Raw genomic sequence first — 25,188 nt, forward strand, 5'->3', positions numbered from 1 at the left:
CGATTTGGGTCAAAAACCCCTACACATTTTTGTGTCGTTATCAGAAAATACTATTGCAAATAATCTAAAAATATTGTATTAGCCTTCAGGCTGCAGAAAAGGCTAGAGCCGCTAGAGGGCCGTATAGAAAAGGCTGGCGGGCCGCATGCGGCCCGCGTGCCACAGGTTGAGTATCGCTGCTCTATACAATTTTATCTTTATCCATTATCTTTCCAACTTGTACGACACTCGTACTCACATGGACGTACGCATACATGCGGCATTCGTATAGAAAGGGTTAACAGAATTTATAGTGTCCTGTATTTGTGGAACATAATTCAGATCATTTACAACTTGTTTCAGTTTGTGGTATGAACAATGTAAGTAGATTGCAGAAGGATATTGCAAACGGATTTTCCGTTGCACGCCATTGTCTTTCCCATATATGGCGCTGCAGCCATTGAATCCCAACCCATATAACTTACCTGAATTAAAATTCCACTCTTTACAAGTGTCGATTATCGCAGAGGCTATTGTAGTAGCATCCATCTTTTTCAGTTCATTCGGTGAATCCAAGAAACTCTACTATTAAATTATTATTATAGGTATTAAATTATAGGTATCTTATACCAATAGATACCTATACCCGCAATATTATATGTTTCATCAGCTAAGATTGACAAACCATCACTAGGGGAGAAGGGGGCACCTTTCAACAAATTTATAATGATTGCATCTTTTTCCTCATTAGTTACAAGAACGCAATCGTTTGTTCTACTATATAATTTCATCGTATATGTTGGTCAACTTTCAGTAGTTAAATTTTAGATTTGGCATAAAATAGATATTTTACAATAATTTTTAGCAGGTCATACCAAATGTTCAAATGTGCCCCTCAATGGGGCACATCTGAACATATTAAGGGGCAGATTTGAACATAAGAAATAAGATTCCAGAACTTTTGCTTTATTCAGTCAACTGATCTACATAAAAGATATAAGTTTTGAGGGCTATCGTATGTTATATTGAGAATGGTTTAACTTGAAGTAAAGTAGAGATGAGGTCCTCTCGGTACCGTTGGCGTTAGACGGAGGTTGTAATTTGCGAACAATATCCCCAACTTCCACAATGCTGGTGTCGTCTATAAGAGGAAAATGAAATTGTTGTCCTTTCTTTCTTAAGAACTGCACTTCTAATGTACTATATCCAATTTTTTCTTTTATTTGACCAACGTAATGTACCACAGTTTTTTTCGTATAAAACTTCACCAGAACATAATCGTTTAATGATAAATTTTTATATTCAACTTCATCATCTGATTCACTCTCTATATTTTCTTTTGAAAAAGGACCGTCCGAATCATCGTGGATAGAGAATGTTTCACTTTCACTAGATGTTTCTTCATTATTTACAACTTGTTTTGTTATATTTTTCCTTTTCTGTTTTAAGAGTGTGTCGCTTCCTCCATCAAATCCTTTTTTCATAACCTTTCTTTTCTTCTGTTGGTCAATGGTTTTCTCTCTAATCTCTAGTTCCAAAGCTTCCTTCTCGGGTGTTTCTGTCAGAATTTTTGAGCGACCCCTCTTTCTTCCACGAGACTTCTCATTTCTGAGTGGTGCTTTGGGGTAAGGACGTACACTATCTGGAGAAATAACTGAAGGGAAATTAGAAAATTCAGAATCCTGATTGTGGATCGTTGGCACAGACAATTCTACAGCTCCGCAAGAAGAAGTTGAAGGAGGCTCAAAAGTATGGTTCTCAGTGATACCAGATGAAGTGGACGGAAGTTCTTCATTTTGTTGAGGTAACGAAGAGTTTGTGAGCTGCTTAGATGACTTATGAACATCTACAGTAGGAGGTCTATCAGTAATAGCTGATGCGTCGAAATCTTCATCTGTAAACGTGTTTCTCTTCAAAAGATATATTCCTGTTCTTCGAAAACCAGAAACTATATTGTTCATCGTGAATGAATTCTGAAATGCTTTGCCTGCCAGTTCAACAATATTATGGATTGTGATAGTTTTTCCGGGATGAGCAATCATCCAGTCATTCGAGTCTATCTTATATTTTCCTTTGAAGGGTCCGTATACAGATACATCCAGCGGCTGCAGACGATGTGAGCAATGGGGAGGAAACGTTACTATTACTATTCCATTATCCCTTGCATATAATATCCCCTCCAATGAACAATGGCTTTCATGGTTGTCCATAACAATAAGAATTGGATCTTGTTTAGTGCATTTTGTATGATTCACTATATGCTCCAGAGTTTTTACGAATAGTTGTGCAGTTATCCATCCACTACTCGGACTATTTACTAAGCCTAGACTTCCGGGTGGTGCACCATTCATGAAAGTATCATGAAATCTAGCTCTCGGAAATATGAAAACGGGCGGAATAGTATTGCCTGATGCACTAATAATGCCAACCATTGTAACCAGCGTTCCGCGCTCCCCAGAAACTGCTTGTCCCACCTGTTTCACACCCTTTTTAGTAATTACGTTGGGAGCCTGTACCACTGTCAACACACCTGTTTCATCTAAGTTATATATTCTACTTGGTAAAAATGAATACTTCTGAAGGGCTCGACTGTAGTTGTCATAGAATGTATCAACATTTGCTTTATGGAAGCTGGTAGCTCTTGAAAGACTTGTATTTTCTGGCTTTCGTAATGAAAGCTCCGTGTGCCTCCTCATAAAACCTTGAATCCAGTCAATACCAGCTGTCTTATTTGCAACCCATGAATTGGGAATATTTCTTTCTAGCTTCAGAGCATAATCGTAAGCCAATGTTCGTACCATTTGATAGGATAAACCATAGTTCATTCGAGCACATGATAAAGTATATTTGACGAGAAGTTCTTCTTGCTCATTACTGAATATCTGCCGGAACGTATGCTTTGATGAGAACGTTTCAGCGTCTTCTTTTTGTGCAGTATTACCCACTAGCTTCTTCAATCTATAAAAAAGTGCAGTGTGAGTCACTCCATAAACTTCGGCGGCCTTTCTTAATGATAAATCCTTCTTTTTGACACTTTTGATGGCCCTTTGCATGTCCTCCTCGGAAAATTCTGGTTTAGTACGTTTTTTAAGATATTTTCTCACCATTATGAAGAACCTAGAATAATTTTATCACAATTATTCCAGGATTAGATAACTACTATACTAAAAAAATTTGCTCAATTTGATTCAGAACAACTCGGGGCACAATGGAACATCGTTCAAATGTACCCCGCTTATGCTGTTCAAATGTGCTCCAAGCAATAAAAATCTTTTAAGTAGAAATAATAAAAAAATTGGGTTATATTACCTTTCAAGAACGTCCTCTCTAGTATTTATTGACAATAAGTTACACGATAAAATCTTGAAATACTTAGGAATATCCCTTACTTTTAGTTTAATTCATAAAATTATACTCGTCCAGTCTTACAATTTGTTATCACAAAACTATACATCCACTTGCTATCCTAACGATCAACGGACTGACTTGCAAGGCATCTATGGCGCGTTCAGAACTTCCCGAACAGTGATGCCAAGGCGAAATAAAGTAGGATATATTTATGAATTTGACATAATTTCAATTGTTCAAATGTGCCCCCGTTCAAAGGTGCCCCCCTCTCCCCTACTATGTATTTCATCAATAATAGTTTTTCTGACAATTCTTAACAACGCAATTATTTCATTCTGAGTATTCCTGCAAAATGTGTTGGAACCTATAAAAGGGTTAGGATTCTATACGTTCAGCAGTAATGCAGAAATCATGTTACCCTCTGACGCTAAACCAAATTCTGTTTTTTTTTTCGATGATGTGATATGTGAAAGCAGGATATCATGAAATCATGTTTCTGTATGGGACGTCATAAAAATGTTGATTATCTTTCACAGATATATTCACGAATGCCCAAGCAATTGGTGCGTGATAATATAAATGTTATCATAATGTAACGAATCTGAAGCCGGCCCTGACCGATATCTCAGCCAGTAAACACATGACTCACCGCGAACCGCCGCGAAAAGTATAGATGAGTACCGAAACCAATAGAGATATTTAGAGCGATCGTTATCGATATAAAAAGCCGGCTTCCCGTCCAGAGAGGGAGTCTGTATTCAGAAAGCAAATCGAGCGGTTAACAAAGAATTCGAACAGGGAAGATAATTGTTGTATAAAAATTAGTTGTGATAGTGAAATATTGTTGAAAATGAATTTGTTTAAGACAGTTAATTCTTCAATTCCTTACAATTGGTGATCAGAAGTGGATTTTTAAAATAAATTTGCTGTCTCTCAACCTTGTTATTGAATGTTTACAAAAATATTGACTCCAACCTATTTTCAACTATTTACCGATACTTATTCATGCCATGGAATAGAAACACATAAGGTAAGTCGCCACATCTTTCCCATTCAGTACGAATATTTGAGCATTCATATTATGTAGAATATTAACCGAAAATATCAAACAGTATTCAGAAACCCAGAGCTAACTAATATTGTTTTTCAGGCGATATGGCTCTAATATGTAAGTAAACCTTCTGGAAGTGATGAATAACAATCTATGCAAGAAATATTCTTGGAAAGGTATAGAGAATAAGGCAGACAACGGCTGAAAAAAAATGATAGGTGAAGTAAACTGAGAAACAAACAATAACAACTATTTCAACCTAGCGAGGAATTTCGGATCTCCAACGTCGATTGGCAATAGGGGAATGAGTAAGTACTGGTCAAAGCAGTTAGTCAGGGAGCATACATCTATTCTCGTACATTTCAGGTATGATTTTCTATGGAACGGAAGATTCCCATTACTATGATGTTAAATGAATGAAATCAACTTTTAACTGAATTATATTGTTAACATCCTCTGAATAAAGATCTTAAAAGGTAAGGTAGTGTTTTGAAAGGTCACATAGGAGCAGTTTCGATCTAGTGCTAAATTGAAACGTAACACAGCTTTCATCATCGGCTCAGGATTGTGGCAGTTCACGATTATGCTATTCGGGCTGTGTAATGTTCCGGCGACCTTCGATAGATTGATGGAGACGGTTCTCAAGGGGCTCTCATGGGTCTCATGGATCTGGTGTATCTCGACGATATAATCGTGGTCGGAAAATCGTTCGAAGATCACTTGAGAAATTTGAAGGAGGTATTCATGCGTCTGAGGAGTTCGAGATTGAAACTTAGTCCCAAGATATGTCATCTGTTCCAGAAAGAAGTCCGTTACCTTGGCCACGTTGTCTCTGGGAAAGGAGTGGCGGTAGACGAACAAAAGATCAAAGCAGTTAAGGAATGACCCATTCCAAAAGACATACACCAGCTTTGGAGCTTCCTTGGTTTGTGCACCTACTACCGCAGATATGTGCTGGGGTTTGCCAACATTGCCAAACCATTGACCCGACTTACAGAAGGACAGATCCAGTTCCAGTGGTCTGAGGAATGCCAAGAGTCATTCAAGAAGCTGAAAAGGGCTTTGATCAACGGTCCTGTTTTGAGCTATCCCCTACCAGGCGGAAAGTTCATTTTAGATACGGGCGCCAGCAGCGTGGGACTTGGAGCAGTCTTTTCTCAGATCCAGGATGGGCATGAGAAAGTTATTGGCTACACCAGAGCGCATTTCTACAAATACGTGTATGGAAGAAGATTTCTGTTGAGAACGGACCATGCAGCTCTGCAGTTCAAAAATCCCGAGGGCCAAGTAGCGCACTGGATTGACTTCTAAATAGAACATCGAACTGGGACTAGCCATAAAAACGCAGATGCCCTGTCACGGAGACCATGCCCCGATGACTGCTCACGACGAACAGAAGAGAAGGAAGAAGCTATTTGTAGAACTACAGCTGTAGACGACAACTGGAAGGATGATAAGATCAAGGAAGACCAAGAGAAAGACCCAGATCTTGGTTTAGTCATCGGGTGGAAGAAAAGTAATCGAAGACCATCGTGGCAGGAGGTAGCAGGTTATTCGCCAGCGGTCAAGTCCTACTGGGCACAATGGAACTCCCTTAATTTGGAAAACGGGGTTCTAAAGCGGGTGTTGGAGTCTGAAGACGGTGCAGAAGAAAGACGCCAGACAGTGGTACACAGAAACAGACGACGGGAGGTGTTCAAAGAAACCCATGATGGAGTCACTGGAGGATATCTGGGAGTAACGAAGACCCTACAGAAAATAAGACAACTGTTTTACTGGGTTAATTGTCAAGTCGACATCAAGGAATGGTGCAGAAAATGTGCGCCAGTATAACGTGGGTAGTCCCTTTGAGAGAACCGCCATCGATATCGCCGGCCTGTTCCCAGAGTCCGACCGTGGGAACAAATAAATCTTGGTAGCCATGGACTACTTCAGTGAGTGGGCAGAAGCCTACACTCTGCCCAACTAGGAAGTCATTACCATCGCTGACGTCCTGGTAAAGGAATGGATATGTCGATTCGGTGTCCTATTGGAGCTGCACTCAGACCAGTTCAACTTGTTCCAAGAAATATGTAAACTGTTGGACATTCGAAAGACCAGAACCACAGCCTTACATCCACAGTCCGATGGAATGGTGGAACGACTGAATAAGACCATTAACCGCCACTTGTTCAATGTAGTCTTTGACTACATTGGACAAGTGACGTCATTGGTCAAGTGGTAGTCATTCGGTAGTGCACGAGTCAACCGACCAAACCCCTGTCAGTATTATAAAGGGCCGAGAGCTGCGGCTTTTTTGCGATCTGAAATTTGTGACGCCGCCAGAACAATACACTGCGGGGGAAGACTATGTCAGCAAGCTTCGGCAGAGAATGGAGAATATCCATGAACGAGTCCGTCTAAACCAGCGATGAGATGACGAAGGCCTATGACATCAAGGCGAATGCTGGAGAATTTGAAACCGGTGACCTCGCCTACCGAATCCATAAGCCACCTTGAGGAAAGCCTAGGGTCGTCAATTTTAATAGATTGGCTCCTTATGCTGAAAATCACGACCAAGTTCGCGCCCTCAGACCACCAGAGATGAAACGACGTTCCAGAAATTCATGTCCTTATACTCGAACGGACAGAAGATCGTACATGGGGTAACTCAAGAGACGAGACCTTTTCAAGGTGCCAGTTGATAACGCACTAGCTCTCTGCGTGGCAGAGGATCTCCAAATGTCCAGGTGTATCGTTGTGGTATTCAACAAGAAATTCGGTCAGCTTCAAACATTACGAGAACAGAATCCTGAAATCGGAGGAATGCTACAGCTAAAGAAGGGTCAGAGAAACGTTTTCTACTTGGTGACCAAAAAGCATTCTCGAGACAAACCGTCCTATGAGGATGTCTGGAGGAGTCTTACCAGACTGAGGGATACGATGCTCGACCAAAAACTCGTGGACTTGGCAATCCCGAAATTAGCCTCTGGGCTCGACAGGCTGGACTGGAGAATTGTGAGAACCATGTTGGAAACGATCTTCAGATCCAGCGCATCAAGATTTTGGTGTGCGGTAACCATCTTCCACTACCGAGCCTGAAGACTGTGGAGTGTTACTTCCATCGAACTTCACAGTGCAGATATGGGGTGTCCTGCAGGTATCGACACACGCTAAGGATGACATTTCGAGGCAAAACGTCTTTGAGAAGGGGGCAATGTAACGAATCTGAAGCCGGCCCTGACCGATATCTCAGCCAGAAAAACATGACTCACCGCGAACCGCCGCGAAAAGTATAGATGAGTATCGAAACCACTAGAGGAATCTAGAGCGATCGTTACCGATATAAATGGCCGGCTTCCCATCCAGAGAGGGAGTCTGTATTCAGTTAGTGAATCGAGCGGTTAACAAAGAATTCGAACAGTGAAGATAAATCAAGCGTAAGTTGCTAAGTGTTGTATATAAATTAGTTGTGATAGTGAAATATTGTTAAAAATAAATTTGTTTGATAGTTAATTCTTCAATTCGTTACAATAATATTCAAGCAACATGAGACGAAATAGTTTTAATTAATGGGTGTTAAATGTTGGGAGAATCGATATGGATTTCTAGTCACTGACAAGGATAGAAAAATACATGAAGGTAGATATCGCAAGGAATTCGATAGTTTTATATATCAAAGATGTTGCTATTTAAATTCAATTGATCACTGGATTGTATAGATGCCACTCTAGTGAATTCATGTATAATAATAAAGAAATTGATATGAAGACCAGAAATGATTCTGAAGCTGAAAATAAAAGCAATGAAATTAATTTCAAACGTCAATTAGTTGAGACAACAGAAGCTGTCAGACAAAAATTCAGCTCAATTATGAATGCTAATATTGAAAATCGTATAACATTGGAAAAACTCTATGAAACCATAACAAAACCATTGAATGTTTTATCGTCAAATGCTACTACATCGAAAACATCGCAGTTATCCAACACTTAAGTGAACTTTCAAACTACTCTATCATCTGCATATAGTGAGACATACAGAATAAAAAATGAAATTGAAACAAGACTATTTGAAACACCGCCATCATCATCTCGCATCAGTTCCTCAGATCTCGAGTCTTCATCCAATCTGGATGTAAGTCATGAAGATGTAGTGAAAAACATTTGAGAAATATCAGAAGTAGAAATATGACAAATGATGCAACATTTGGCCTACGAATGGAACCAATCACACAAAAACTTGAAATGGGAAATCTTCAGGTCAATTTCAACGATGAAAACATATTATTTTTGAATACCAATAAATCGAAAAAATATGAGTTTCCGGGTAGTCCAGAATTATATGATATAATATTCTTGAAGAATCCACAAAATGTTGACGATGAACGAATTTGCAAACATATTCAAAGATATTGAAAGTAACGAATGCTCCAAACAAACAACACCAATTGAAGAATGGTTTCAAGAACACGAATCAAAAAAAAATTCGTGAAGTTGTCAAAAGAATACTAGAGTCAACTCATTATCCAATGAGTTTACGACTATTAGTATCTTCAAAGGCAGCTGGCCATACTGGACACAATAAAGAAAAAATTTCAATAATTGAATGAAGAAGGGATACTATATAAAAACATTTACAAATAAAAATCACTCCCGCCTCATTATTCAATGAAGTAACATTAGCATTTTTTCCATATTCAAAGCAAAGAATGGATAATGAAATAAGTGATGTTAAGCGACAAGTCGTCAACAAGTTTCATAGACCTGTAAGACGTAATTTGCAGAGAAGAATAACAACCATCAAAGGGTTTGCTGATCTATGGCAAATTTATCTAGCGGTAATGCAATCATTTGCCAGAAGTAACAAAAGACATCGATATATCCCTGTGGTAATTGATTACTACTCAAAGTATCTATGGACAGTGCCGACTAAATATAAAACATTTAGTACCACAAGCAATGCAATGAAATGTGTTCTGAAGCTAGCCAAGTATTTTCCAAACCATCTACAAAGCGATCAAGGAAAATAATTTTTCCATAAAAATGTTTCTTCTCTCATGCAACGATATAAAATCAATCATTATTAAACTTTTAGCACAAAAAAACATCTGTAACAGAAAGAGTAAATCGAACAATCAAAACATTGCTCTACAAAGAATTTTCGATTAGGGGGAATCATAAGTGCCTTCTTCCAATCATAACGAGGAAATATAACAACAAGGTGCATAGTACAACTGGTATAGAACCCATAAATGTTAATTCAACTATAAAATTAAAATTCAAAGTCATGAAAGGAATCCGAAGTACACCCAAATTTCAATTGAACGATATTGTACAAATAAGCAAGTATAAAAACATATTTGAAAAGAGGTTCACAGCCAACTATATAAGTGGTAGCAGTGGTAATTAGACGAAATTGTTTTTATTCATTTCATTAAAGTGATCATGAATTACCATAAAATAAACAAGTCATCAATCACACATAGTAATTACTTTCATTTTCGCATCATGTTGCGCAGCTCTCTTTTTCGCCACTGTCTTCATCTTGAACCTAGTTAAAACCCAATACTCTTTCAGTGGCATTATTTTTTTTTGGAAATATCGGAAACCTTACGAAATTTTCAAAAGGATTTCATTCCTTAGTGCCAAATTTCAAAAAGTTTGCTGAATAACTTTCATTACATTATTCAAACAATCTTTTACCCACGGCAGTGAATCCGCCTATTTAGTATGTTTTTCTGAATAATATGCCCTTAAAAGTCATCCTATCTCGCGATTATACCGTTCGGTAGAATGTCCCTGAGAAAAATAAACAGATATATGATTGGCTCGAATACCTTCACTGTTAAGGCTCTTTTCCCATTCCTTCGAAGTGAATTGCGTGCCATTATCACTTGATAAACATTGCGGCTTTTGCACCTTTGGAATATAGTCTTTAGAGATTTTGCTCAAAATGGCTTTGGCTGTAGCCTTTTTGAGAGCATACTCTGTCACAAATCGGCTGAAAGCGTCTACCAGAACTGAGATTTGTGTAACTCGTCTACGACTTCGAGGAAGCAGGCCTATCATATCTACTCATACCAGGTCTCCCGACCGCTCTACGAATGCCGCATTTCTTTGAACCTAACTTATTTGAGATACTTCAGTGTTTTGACATACATCACACGAAGATACTATTTGTCGAATGTGCTTCTGCATTTTTGGTCAATAGAAATAAGCTTCTAATTTACCATACGTCTTGGTCATTCAAACTGATCAATCACTTAAGTACGCGGACCACACAACTTGAAACCTTCACGACAATGTTCCCCTCTCCGGAACAATAAACCCTCATGTATTACGAACCATTTAATTATTGTTTCTGGTGACTTAGTCATAACAAGCTTACTTTCATCGCGATAGTGTTCTAAAAATATAATGTTTTCTCTTATCCAACACGAAAGTGATTACGTATTGATTTATAGTCCACTTTTAAACGAGTAAAAAATACTTGTATGGTTTGTAGTCCTTATTGGCTCTCGTATATTATCAAAATCGACAGGATTTCGTGACAATACATCGGCTACAACATTATCGGACCCTTTACAATGTCTAACCTCAAAGTTGAATTCTTGAATGAAGAAGATTCATCGTACCAGACGAGCACTCTTGAATTGACTGGTCAATGAAATTGACAAGAACACGCCACTGTTTCTATGAAAGCACCACCCCCATAACTGTTTTTCGGTAACCGTATAACCCATCTGATTATTCTTTAAGGTTTTGCTAGTGTATGCAATCACTCGTTTTTTAATCGTCTCTCCATGTATTTGATAAAGACATCCCCCTAATCGCGTAATTAGAACTATCACATTGTACATAAAATTCTCTATCGTAGTCAGGATGAAAAATCATGGTGAGCGTTAAAAAAGCATTCTTGATTTCTTCAAAGGCTTCTATTTCTTTCATTCTCCAACGCCATACGGAACCTATTTTCAATAATTACAATAAAGGTATAGTCAACTGGGAATATTTTTCACAAAAACGATTGTCATAATTTACTAATCCCGGGAACTCTCTGAGACTTTCGAAATTTTTCGCTACAGAGAACGGTACTCTATTGAAGGTATAGGACATTCCTTCAAACATAAAACCCACATATTTCTGATACTTCCGAACAATTGGTAATTGCCAATATGCTGCGGTGGGATGGATAGTACTCAGAATTTGGCCCCTTTTGATATTTAATAATAATTCATTCGTTCATTCAAATACCTTGCCGAGCACCATATCGCCAGGTTCATCGAGAGTTGAATCTGCTAGTCGAATATGATTTGGTATATTTCATGACGATATGTTGATATGATGTTAGGGATATTTTCCGCTTATCTGAGGAATAACCAAGCACGTTACATCGGTATTAAATCCATCATAAAGAGAGTTCATTTTCATTTTACATTGATATTTAAAATATGAAATATTCCGCCCAATACCCGATATCGCCGACTGTATTTCTATCTTATTTAACCTTAGCCTATTACAACATTCGTCGGTTATCAAATTTTTTCGACTACCTCCATCTAGCAAAGCTCGACATATCTGTGATGACTCGGATGGCGTCACTACCTCGACTAAAGTGGTTTGTAATAACACGTTGCTATCATTTAGCGATGTTAGCACTGCGTTTGAAGGCTGAGATACAGAGTACGATTCGTCTAATGACTGTGGTCTGTCAAAGTGTAAAAGGGTGTGATGTTTGGCATTACATTTTATACACATATTTGCCCGACATTTATTAGTGTCGTATCATGCAAATTAAACTCCGAGATCCATTATTCAGGTTTATTTGCTTCTCAATACTTAATAATTAGTTCACCAGAAATAACACTTCAACGACCCTCTCTTGACCTCTGTCAAAGCCTAGAAAACCATCCCACAGAGTTACACACACAGGACACCAACATTGTAGAACATTACATTACATTCCTTTTTATTTTTTTTTATTTTTCATAGAAATAAAGTCATACGCCAATGTTGCCGATAGCCGTATTAATTTCTATTCCAATACATAATCAGACAAGTGCACAGGTGTTTTAACATTTCTCTTAGGCCTGCTTGAACTGACATCTGTCTGTGATACTTTTTTATTTTCTACACTTTCACTTTTCATTTGCACCTCAATTTGACAATTTTTATTTTCATCCTGAATAACATAACATAACAAATTTTATTTCTATCGTTTACATTTTCAAATTTTCTCTGAACATGACTTCCTTTATGTTTCAAGAACAAATCAGGTATAGGTGGTTCAGCCTGGATATTGGATGAATGATAGGGAGCTTGAACAAAATGCCACCGATTTCGTCTATATTTTCCACAACTGGTTTCAACTATATATGAACGTGGTTCTTCACATATATGAGTTATCTTTCCGTACTGTCTTAAATCAATCACCCAAACTGAATCACCTATGTTTAAGGGAGTCATATCCTTAGCTCTATGTCTCTTATTATAGTGTTTAGCTTGTTTCTATTTTATTTCCTTTTCTATCCCACTGAAATGAGACCGAGTATCAACAATTTTCTCTAGCTTACTAGGTAACTGGGGTAAGTCAGTACGTAACTTTCTGGACATCAATAGTTCACTTGGTGAGAAACCTGACTCTAATGGAGTTGTTCTATATGCTAATAGAGCCAAAAATATGGCAGCCTTATTTTTCTCAATCAGATGTTAAGCCATTTGCACCGTTCTTTCGACCAAACCATTACTCTGAGCAAAATTAGTACTACTTCTTATATGTAAAAAGTTATATTCATAAGCAAAATCTTTAAATTTCTAAGAAAATTGAGGTTCATTATTGGATCTAACTACCTCAGCAATGCGATACCTAGCAAATAATTCTTTAACTTTCACAATGATATTGTTCTCATTCATGTTGGTTAGTTCAAAAATTTCGAAAAAACGTGAGTAATAGTCTACTACAATTAGATACCATTTCTCAAGTTTGAAAAGATCTATTGTTATTTTGTGCCATGGTCTTGTTGCTATTTTATCTTTATGGAAAGTTTCTTTGGTGTTGCATCTGTTTTCAATTCACTGTGGACAATATTTCAGAAGATTCTCAATTTGTGTTGATAACCCTATCCACCATACAGTAGATTTAGCTCTTTCCCTGCATTTAACGATTCCTAAATGTCCTGTATGTATGAATTCCAAACACTTCAGTTGTAAAGTTTTGGGTATAATAATTCGTGATCCTTTTAAAAGTAAAGATTTATTATAAGAGATTTCATACCTATACTGATGATAAGGTAGAAACTCAATGGACAACTTTGATTTTTCTGGCCAAGAAGTTAAATAATATTCCTTCAGTTTTTGTAAAATATAATCTTTATTTTGTTCATTCCTAACTAGCTGAAGAAAATAATCTTTAACTGGCAAATTTTTTATAATTAACCTAACGTACATCTCTACTTCATGCGTTAACTCATAATTATCATCCCTACTCATTGCACTTTTCAACGGACTCCTACTGAGAGTGTCTGCGACTACTAAATTTTTTTCAGGAGTGTATATAACTGTATTTCATAAGTCGCATACGAAAACGTTGCAATCTTGGTGTCAAGTCATCCAAGGATCTGTAGGATCTGTAATAAATATTTATGATCGGTTTCAAAAATTAGGTTTTGCGCTCCATAAATTTAGTCGGAAAAATATTCTGCAGCCCAAGTTAGTGCCAAGGCCCCTTTCTCGATCTGCGCATACCGTATTTCAGCTTTAGACAGTAAACGAGATGAAAATGCTACAATTTCTCTAGTAGAGTCATCATTTAGTTGCATGAGACAACCTCCAAGGCCATAACAGCTCGCGTCTGCACTTACTATGATAGTTTAATTCAAATCAAAAATCGCTAAATTAGGAGTGCTCTGTAATAAATCTTTAATTGTTATGAAAGCATTGTCTTGGGCAACTCCCCAAACAAAATTAACTTCCTTTTTCAGAAGCGCCGTAAGAGGCCCTAAAATTTCTGACTATTTATGGATATATTTTTCTAATAACCTTAAAAGTTCGGTTTTATTTTCAGGATTGGGAAATTCACGTATTGCTTTAATTCTATCGGGATCGATCGATATTCCCCCATGAGATATTAAATGACCTAAATATTTAACACAATTTGATCCTATAACACATTTTTTCTTATTTGAAGTAATACCTTTTACTTGTAGTTTAGCTAGGACTTTACTGAGAATCTCATCATGTTTTTCAATATCCGGTGCATGAATCAAAATATCATCCATATGGAAGACCACACCTTCCATACCTGCTAAAATTTTCGCAAAATTCATTGAAAAATATTTGGGAGCACAGGATATTCCAAACGGAAGTCGTTTAAAAAAACCGCCCAAATGGTGTTATAAACGTAGTCAATAATTGGCTCTCGTTATTTACCTTGATTTGATAAAATCTGCATGTAGCGTCTAATTTTGAAAAATATTTAGAACCTTTAAGTTGCGAAAGAGTATGTTCTATTTTAGGTAGAGGATAATGTACTCGTAGAACACCTTTATTTATCTTTGTATAATCACAACATAGTCTCACTGTGTCACCTTTGTCTACACATACTATAAGACTTACCCATTTGGTAGGTGTTTCTATTGGCTCAATAATATCTAGTTTTACTAATCTATTTAATTCCATCTTCAATTTCAATTTTAGAAGTAATGGCAATGGAACGGATCTTGGTACTGACTGCATAAACGGCTTCGCATCAGGTTTCATTTCAATACTCATTTCTTTTTTAAACTGATCTATTTCACTAAAAATTCCATCATATGTTCGCTCAATAATTCATACATTCAATTTATTAACTGCTCTACAATCATTATCAATATTTATACTTTGAACACTTACTTCGTTTCCAGTAAAATTCAAAACCTTAAAACGTAGAATAGAAGCTCTACATAAAATTGGTTGCTCAAGTTTTCTTACAAGGATACTTTCCTCTAAATACGTGATATGCTCATGGGCTAAATTTATCTAAAATTCACCAACTACATCTAATTTATGGTCATCTGGCCCTCGCACAGGATCACACTCTGTAATTTTATTCATATATTCATTAGGTAATTTTTCAATAGGAAAACAGTTTATATCTGCCCCAGAGTCTACAAAAAATGGATACTCATATTTACCATCTATGAGGATATCAGCATACCAGTGATCTTTATTACTTGAATATATTTGTCCAATGAATTGGTCTATATTATCCAAGTTTACCTGTGGACCATCCTCTTCAGCTCCTACTGCTCGGATTTTTTTTCTCCAAACCACACTCCAGTGTCCCTTCTTTCCGCTAGTTCTGCATACTGAATTCTAGGCTGGGCACCTATCCCGGTCCACACAACCTGTTATAGCACAGTACTTGCATTTGGGTTTTTCCAGTACTCCTGATTTTCTTTGTTTTCCACTATTCTTGTATCCATCAGTTTTAACCTTACCACTTCTTGACGTTATGATGAACAACTGCTACTTCTGGATATTTTTCTTGTCTTAAAATTTTATTTTGAGAATTTTGTAATTCGGCCTGTCTAGCTGTTGAAACTGCATCAGCTAAACTCAAATTACTTTGTAGTTGTAGACGTTCGCTAACCTTTATATCAGCTATTCCCACCATAATCCTATCTCGGATTAACTCATCTTTGAGGGCTCCATAATTACAATGTTCTGCCAAGGCGTGAAGTGACGTTATGAAACTATCGACACTTTCCCCCGGACTTTGGGTCCTCGCATTGAATTTGTATCTTTCAAATATTACATTTCGTTGGGGTATAAAACGCGAATCGAATTTAGCTAGAATGTACATGAAAAGTAGTGTTTACTCTTGCTAGTTGGAATTGAATAAGTATTTCCTCTGCCTCGCCGCCCATAAGGTAGACTAGCATATCTATTTTCTCTTCATCAGATGTTTTGCCAAAACCACTCACTGACATAAAACGCTCAAACCTCTTTTTCCATTGTGGCCATTCCTGTGGTTTAGTTAAGTTAAATTCACTGGGAGGCGAAACATTCGCAAACGTTTCTATCCTGGTACCGCAGCCGCCCCTGCTCTATTATCGGTTCTGGTAGGCATATTTCTTTCCTTTTTTTTTGCTTCGCTGCAATCGTCAACTCTGGCACAAGATGGCTTCCCTCGAACTCCGTGAGCTACGATATTGAAACGAAAAAGATTCGAAAACTTTCTTGATTGGATACTCTCACTTTAAATTGTTGTGAGTCACCGCTGCCACCATGTCGTTTCATGCAAATTAAACTCCGAGATCCATTATTTAGGTTTATTTGCTTCTCAATACTTAATAATTAGTTTTCAAGAAATAACACATCTACGACCCTCTCGTGATCTCTGTCAAAGCCTAAAACACCATCCCACAGAGTTACACACACAGGACACCAACAACCATGGAGTATATAGAATATTACATCACAATTAGCTGAGTGGTTTCTTCTTAGACAGTTTAAACAAAGTTTAAGTTGCTTCATTTTATCAATCCGTTGATTCACAGAGAGTTTCAAGAGAGCAGGACAGTTTTGAACGAAATGGTCACCCTTGCAAAGTAAGCAGTAACTAGTTGTTTTAAATACGCGTTCAGCATTATGTTTCGTTCTAATATTTTCATTATCCCCAGTTTTCGGCAACTTAGTTATTTCCAAGGTTTCTAAAAGATCCGCTCTCAGTTTGAGAACACGTTTAAAATCATCCAGATTTGGTAAGCTTTACTTCTCACCAAAAAGTCTTGTACTCTTAGATGCGTTTACTCCCGTACTATTTGCACCCGCTACTCCAGCCGCTGCATTTTGTGCCACAGTAATTTGTGCCGTTCTTGCCTCCAGACTATTTTTCCACTCTTCCCATTCTTGAGCAGTCTTTTTATGAGAAAGGGCGAGGGCGTTATTGGATAGGTAGCACTGCTTCGTGGCATCAAATGGTGTGAACTAGAGATGAAACGGATATCCGGTAACTATCCGGTATCCGGCCTTGTTTTAACTATCCGGCCGGATACCGGATAGTAATACAGTATCCGGCCGGATACCGAATACTGTATTACTATCCGGCAAATCATAAGGCAAATCACAAGGCAAATCATACTCCAATAGGTTATGGACACCGTTTATTTTTATAATCGCACATCAAAAATGTTTGTTTTATTAATTATTAGTTTAATACTCAAAATTAACAAGTGGCAAGTTGTGATGAATAAATACCAAATTTTCCGCGTTTGTTGGTAAGAGGCGACTTCGCTTGGCTTCGTATACCAGACCAGCTTCTGAAAATAGCCTTTTGCTGTAAATGCTACTGCCAGGTGCTGAAAGATAAATTCTAGCAAACCTTGACAACTGCGGGTACTGATTTAGATTAACTGACCACCAAATTTATGGGTCGTGATTGCGATCGATTCGAGATTTCTTTAGAAAAAAGTCAATCTCGTTAGCAATTGGATTTTGTTTTTCTTGATCGCGACAATCACTACTATTATCCTCTGTCACTTCATTGAAACAGTTCCAAAAAGTGTCAAGAACTCCTAAATAATTTGACTTGAACCTTGGGTCTAAAAAGGTAGCAATTAGGTAGTTTGGATTATCTCCTAAGAATTTAAAACGACTTTCCAATTCAGCTTTCAAAGAAGCTCTCATACGAGCTAAGTCTGGTGTTCTTTGTTCAGTCTCGTTTTTGTCTAAATACTTTTTTCAATGCAGAAATATGCGGAATCGCCTCGGATATACAGGAAAGACCAAAACTTGTAATTTTTGTTATTTCTTCAAATGGTTTCAAAAGATTTATGCACTGCTCCATTAGGCCCCATTGTTGTATCGTCAAATTAGTGAGTGTGTCATGTTCAGCGATATAAAGAGAGATAGCCCTTTTTTGTTCCAACAAGCGTTCTGCCATGTAGTAGGTAGAGTTCCACCTCGTGTTGATGTCCTGCACTAACTGATGCTGCGGTAAATGTAACTCCTTTTGAATTGCAAGCAATTTTTTTTGTGCTAAACCTGAATGATTGAAATGAGTTACTAGACGTCTTCCAGTAGCAATCATGTCTAATACTTCAGCTTGGACCTTCATTGCCTCATTAACAACTCGCTGAAGTGAATGTATGAAACATCTAGCAGAATCATACTCTGCAACTCGAACTCCTTTCACCATATTAGCGCCACTATCATGGATTAGTAAATGAATTTTATTTCTATCAATATCCCAGCGAGCAGCAATAGTGTTCAGTTCCTTTGCTATATTTTCTCCAGTGTGTGATCCTGAAAACGGTTTCATAGCAAGAACGCCGTGTTGCAGCTGAAATTCCGGAGACAACCAATGGGCTGTGAAACTCAAGAAGCTGGAACTATTGTGCAGGCAGGTCCAAATGTCAGACGTAACAGAAACTGCAATAGCTTTTGAAATGTTTGTTTTAATTTTGTCGTGAATTCTATTGTAGATATCGCGCACAATTATTTGAGAAATATAAGTGCGACTTGGTAATTCATAACGAGGTAGCGCTTGTTCTAGAAGCCTTTTGAACCCGACTTTTTCTACGATACTGAACGGCTCGTTATCTAGAGCAATCATTTCTGAAATTTAATAATGATATTTCTTGGCTGATATTTCTTGCTCATCTAATTCCCGCTTCTGAGCCTGAATGTGTTCAATTCTTGCTTTCATGGCTCTGCGGTGGAAACTGCACTCGCCTTGCCACTGTCGCTTTTTGCTCAATTCATCCATCACAGATCGCATATAGGACATATAATCGGCAACTTTCTGGTCTTTACATGTATTTTGTGACAGAGGAACTTCCCACAGCGCTTCTCGAGTGGGTGAAGAAGTGTTTCCTTCAGGAGAGGCTGGTACGGTTGATGCCCCATGTGTGAGGTTGATGTCCCCTGATGTGGTAAGGGAGTGGGACAAGTGTCACGGTGAACATCTACGACCATTTGCATCTGGTGGACGGGTGTTGCAGGACAGGATGGTCGGGCGATTACTGCTTCCGAAGGACAGGTTGCTTTTGGCCAAGCTCTAATGGCCGTGTTTTTTTCGCATCTTTTTCGAAAGACACTCAGCTAACCGCCCTTCCCCCTGGATGATGGCTTCAGTTTCGCGGATAATGGTTTCGTCTTTTTGGAACTCTTCACCCACTCTTCACATTTCTACGTGTTTTTGTTATTTTGTACCCATTTTTTCGGGTTCTCGAACTCATCCTCAGAGTCAGCCTGGGATAATATCGCAGGTAGCGTTGTCAACGTCACGGTATAAGATGATAATGTCAGAAGGTCTGGCAGTGGCTTCTTCAAGTTTGGATTCAAGGTCTCTAACTAAATGTCAGTACCGCCTCGATGGATAGGTTCAGCATTGATTCCACTTCCTAGTATGAGTTGAAGTCACGCAAGAGGGACTTAACGTTGGGAGTCGTCATCGTAGCCATCATTATAGACTGACTCCTAAGTAGCTAGATTACCACGTCCTAATGGACAACCACCCTCCTGCGCATGGCCTCATCCCGTTGGGCTTCAGTTAGAGGGGTTACAGCCATTAAGACAGACCGTAAGAGAGACGTGACTTTCTATTATATCAATTGAAACAATGCCCTTTGAAACCAAAAATAACTGTTCTGATTTCAGTTCGAAGAAATAATTCAAATTAAAATGATGTAAATAGTTACCTGGTCCATAGCCAACATTTTCTTGATGATATCTATGAAGATTTCCTGGTCGGCTTGTTCAACTACCAGGTTATTTCCCTTCAAGCCAGTTAATGCTGCAAAATCTATGAGTCCATCAAGGCATTTAGTTTCATGACACATGTTCTCCTTAGGGGTTTCACCTGTCAGTTCTACATGTTCCTGACATGTATGCAATCTCCAGGCAGGAGGGCTGGCTTCTGTGTCCCAACGAAAAAACTATGATGTCTTGCTTCCATATTCGAGCATTTTTTTGTGGACACTTCTTGAGCCTCGAAATATACCGGAGTTGAGTATACTCTGAAGTCCCTGAGTACAAGGTCACACCTAAATATAACTCAGAAACTATACAACTCAACGACCACATATCAATTGCCTCACAAAATGGGGGGCCCAGTAAGACTTAAGGTGCTCTGTAGAACCGAGTTTGGATATATGCTATCCTGTTATTCTCGTTTGTAAATAATGAACTCCAGAAGTCGATGACTTTTATCCGATTGGGCTGTCCTACAGGATCAACAAGCATTATATCATCTGGTTTCAGATCGGTATGAATAAGGCCTAGTTGCTGAAAACAAAAGAAAATGATTACTGTAATAAATTCGGAAATATTCCATTTCTGAAACAGAGCAAATTCCGATTCTTTTTTATGATAGGATCAACAGATGATTGTTAAAGGTGTCCAATAGGTCTCCGACATGATTAGTGTTGTAAAATTTCCGGAAATATATTTTTGGAAAAATTTCCTGAAATATTGGAAATATTGGAAACATTGGAAAAATATAAGGAAATAGAATATTTATTCATAAAAAAAACAAAAGAAAACACAGAATGCTCATACTTAAACCCAAACAAATCAAAATAATGTCAAACTTCCTCAAAAAATGAAAAAACGAAACACAGAATACCTTATACTTGAAGACAAAGAAAAATAATATTAAACTTATTTAAAAAAAATCTTATTTTTGATGAAGAAGTTGAGCCAGAGACATATCTTCATCGGTATCATCACACTCAACATCTTCATCGTGTACGTCTACTGCCTCAAAATCTTCAATAGATTCCAAAATAAAAATTGACCTATCGCCTTTTTCCATTTTCTTTGGCTAATTTTGATTATGGGATACATAGACTAGTTTGGCAGCTCTGTCATTAGTAAGTCTGCTTCTCTTTTTCAAATGAAAGTGACTGTGAACGCTAAAACTGCGTTCCGTTGCTGCCGAAGATGCTGACATTATCAAAATTCGTGTCGCTATTTGTGATAGTAAAGATGAACAACAAAGTCCTTTCCACCAGTAGAGTGGGTTATCAAAGTTACTTTTTCATATAAAGTTATTTCCAAATAATTTGCCACTCTTACAACGGTAATTCATAGTTCATAGTAATGGCATAGTTCGTTTGTTCTGAAGAAGTAGATTTTTGGGCCAGGTTGAGCGGTTTTTCATTTTCATCATCCTGAGATACACTTCCTGCAGAAAGAATCGATTTGTTGAATTCAATCATTCTATATGAGATATTTCTACTCACCGACGATGGCTCTTTTTCGTCATCTTCACTGTCTGAAATTGAATTCACTTTCTTGTTCACCGGCGAGGTATTACAGACTGTTACCTCTTGTTGAATATTATAGGTATAACAGTCAGTAAATTGTTCGAACGTCACTAAGGGCTGTAGGAGAATTTCAGATCTGCGATTTTCCTTTCTTGAGACATTGGAATTGTTCGTTTGCTCTGGAGAAGTAGATTCTCGAGCCCTTTTTCTAACCAGGTTGAGCGGTTGTTGATCCACATCATCCTGAGGAACCTGGAAAAAGAAACTGTGAGTACTTCTGAAGCAAATGTATTGAAGTTTTCAAAAATAAAGATTTTAATTGACAGCAACAACTACTCACCAAAAGATATTCACACTTTCCTTGGAGTTTTTGCTGATGGCCCTCAGTAAAGTTATTATTCTCAGTAAACTGTGCAGGTTATGGACAATTTTTCAATGGAATTTTAGCACAAGCAGCCTCTATCAGCTGCAAATGTTTCTCCACATAGTCGCAGTCACTGAAGTCTACTAGATGATCCATGGAGATGAAGTCATGGTCAAGAGCTTCAGCTGTAGTAATGCTTTCTGACTGAAGTTGAAAAATATCTATGAGTTCCCAGTAAAATATTATTACATTCCATCCCAACCCTAGAGTTCTCTAGTTTTGATTCTTTTTCAATTCCAGGTTCACAGAAAAGTGTTTTTTTGTGCTTACATTGATATGGCCCTAGATATTTTTGTGAAGAGTTGTATATGACATATTCTACATCACAAAACATAATTTTCACTTCTTGTTAGTGATTCATTAGAGAGATTGAATCATTTTGAAATGATAAGTGAGGCTACTGATTTTCAAAAGAGTACTTTTTAAATCCTCACTCTCTAGCAGACCTTGTCTTCGAATTACAAATTTTCTCACATATTGTTATATTTTTTTTTGGGGCAATGTTTTCGAAAATTATGAAAATGAAGCATTCTAAATGAATTGTGATATGCTAACATAAAATCATACTGCTACCTTGAAGAAATACTGAAAACATCATCCACTTGCAAATATGCAATTTTCTGATCTATTTGTCAATGGGTATACTGTGAAGAAGATCTGTTTATGGAACTGATTCAGAGAATCAGCTTCATCAGTCAAATTCTGTGACTACATGATCTACAAGTTGGAGGTGACAGTCGTAGATGGTAAAAATTCAGTTGAGGTTTGAAATTCTGATGTGAGTTTTTTGGAATTCATTAGCAAGTACGTCACGTGTCGCTCAAGAGAACATCCCATTTCCATAAGTTGTTGTCACATTTCAATATATGGGTATTGATACTACATTGAAATACAAGGAGCCCAAAAGATATAAATGTTCTTAAACTGAATTCAGAATTGTATACGCATTAGGGATTATTTTCATTGTTGAGCAGCTACGATGTTAGCAAATGCAGGTGCTGATTCAAGTGATGGTGGAAAGGGACAGAAAGGTGTAAGTCATCCCCAGTTGGTTTATCCATAGTTGTTATGAAATAATCACTTGTGAAACAAGTTGATACATTTGCTAGGTGAGTTTGTTAATAACTATAGAATTATTGCAAGAAACATCTAGTTGACTGATCAAAATTAACTTTCGGTAATACGATCATTTCAAGTTGGTCTATTCGCTGATACTTCATTTTGAAATATACAAATGAATGGAGGTAGTTTTTCATGCCTCAACTCATGAATAATATTCACATCAAGAAAGAGTGATGGCATATCACTTTAATCGTTGAAGAAATTTGCAAGTTGAGTAACAAGCTAATAATTGGGAAAAATAGGTGTTGGCTTTATATTTTTCCATCTTTACATATAATACACATACATATAATACATAAATACGTTGAAATGTTCGAGAGACATGATCCTATATATATATATATATATATATATATATATATATATATATATATATTTATATATATATATATATATATATATATATATATATATATATATATATATATATATATATATATATGCCCTTCGAAACCAAATAATAGCTGTTCTAATTTCAGTTCGAAGAAATAATTCAAATTGAAATGATGTAAATAGTGACCTGGTCCAAAGCTAACATTTTCTTGACAATATCTATGAAGATTTTCTGGTCGGCTTGTTCGGCTACCAGGTTATTTCCCAAAATCTATGAGTTCGTCAGTTCTACATGTTCCTTACATGTATGCAATCTCCAGGTAGGAGGGCTGGCTTCTGTGTCCTAACAAAACAATTGTGATATCCTGCTTCCATAGTCGAGCATTTCTTTTGTGGGCAATCCTTGGGCCTGGATAATATACCGGAGTTGAGTATACTCAGTATACTCAGAAGTCCCTGACTACAAGGGCAAACCCAAATATAACTCAGAAACTATGCAACCCAACGACCACATGTCAATTGCCTCACAAAATGGGAGACCCAGTATGACTTCAGGTGCTCTGTAGAACCGAGTTTGGATATATGCTATCCTGTTTTCCTCGTTTGTATATAATGAACTGCCAAAGTCGATGATTTTTATCCGATTGGGCTACCCTACAGGATCACACAAGCATTATATTATCTGGTTTCAGTTCGGTATGAATCAGGCCTAGTTGGTGAGAACAATTCGGGAATATTCCATTTCTGAAACAGAGCAAATTCTAACATGATTGTTGAAGGTGCCCTATATATTTCCGACATGGTACATGTGAATAATATTTGTTTTTCCCTAACATTTAGTGAATGCAGAGATAACTACGGGATTGGTTTCTTCTATAGGAATAATTAAATAAAGAAAAAACGTATTATCGGTGGTTTAACATCTACACTCATCTGCGCGATTCGATTATTGATTGATTTGAACAATTCCCTAGGATATGACTTAATCTGAAACTGTTTCTGAGCTTGAACTAGATTCATCATTTATTATATGTTTGGTAACGTAGAATTGTCTATTTCATAGAGGATATTTCATTTTATTATGTTAACTGCGATATCAATTGCATTATTCAACCATGTCCCATCCCAGCTGCATTGTATTCCTATACGAATATACTGAAGTTATCAAAATAACATATTAGACACAAATGGAGTTTAGTTGAAATTTATTCATACGTTTTCATATAACCCTAACTGATTACAGAGCAATGCATAAAATAATGGTTCATTTTTGTTGTTTCACCATGCTAGGCATCGCACGTTGGAAGGTTAGACCTCGTTAATCTTTAACTCACACAAGTTCCTATTTATGAGGGTTCTCTTTCGTGAAGGGGCGTCAGCTGGTCAATGGAAGAACAGATTTCCAATAGATGACTCTGGTAGTACAAATTTCCGCATAAATTATGAGATTTTATTATTTTTATAATTATGAGAGAAAATTAAATTTCAAAAGTGAGAACAGGCCGTCTATCGATTCATTCAGATGAATTCTACAATTCTACAAGTTGAAATCAACAGCTTGAAAAAATCCGAAATTTTTTCAAGCTGTTGAAGATTTTCTGGTCGGCTTGTTCGGCTACCAGGTTATTTCCCTTCAAGCCAGTTAATGCTCCAAAATCTATGAGTTCATCAAAGGATTTAATTTCATGACGCATGTTC

The 25,188-nt window shown here is 37.3% G+C and overlaps 1 long non-coding RNA gene across 1 annotated transcript; it reads right to left on the bottom strand.

Moving 5' to 3' along the window:
- Positions 1-18,941: 18,941 nt before the first annotated feature.
- LOC141486204 (uncharacterized) lies at positions 18,942-22,983 on the bottom strand. Its single transcript, XR_012467700.1, has 3 exons — positions 21,952-22,983; positions 21,588-21,863; positions 18,942-21,529 (listed from the first exon to the last, which is right to left on the bottom strand). It is a non-coding gene; the product is annotated as an uncharacterized lncRNA (long non-coding RNA).
- Between the last annotated feature and the right edge of the window lie 2,205 nt (positions 22,984-25,188).

This window comes from Leptinotarsa decemlineata, unplaced genomic scaffold, assembly GCF_025532065.1.
Source record: "Leptinotarsa decemlineata unplaced genomic scaffold, Ldec_3_MD MMD2_tig00026347_RagTag_RagTag, whole genome shotgun sequence".
Classification (NCBI taxonomy): domain Eukaryota; kingdom Metazoa; phylum Arthropoda; class Insecta; order Coleoptera; family Chrysomelidae; genus Leptinotarsa; species Leptinotarsa decemlineata.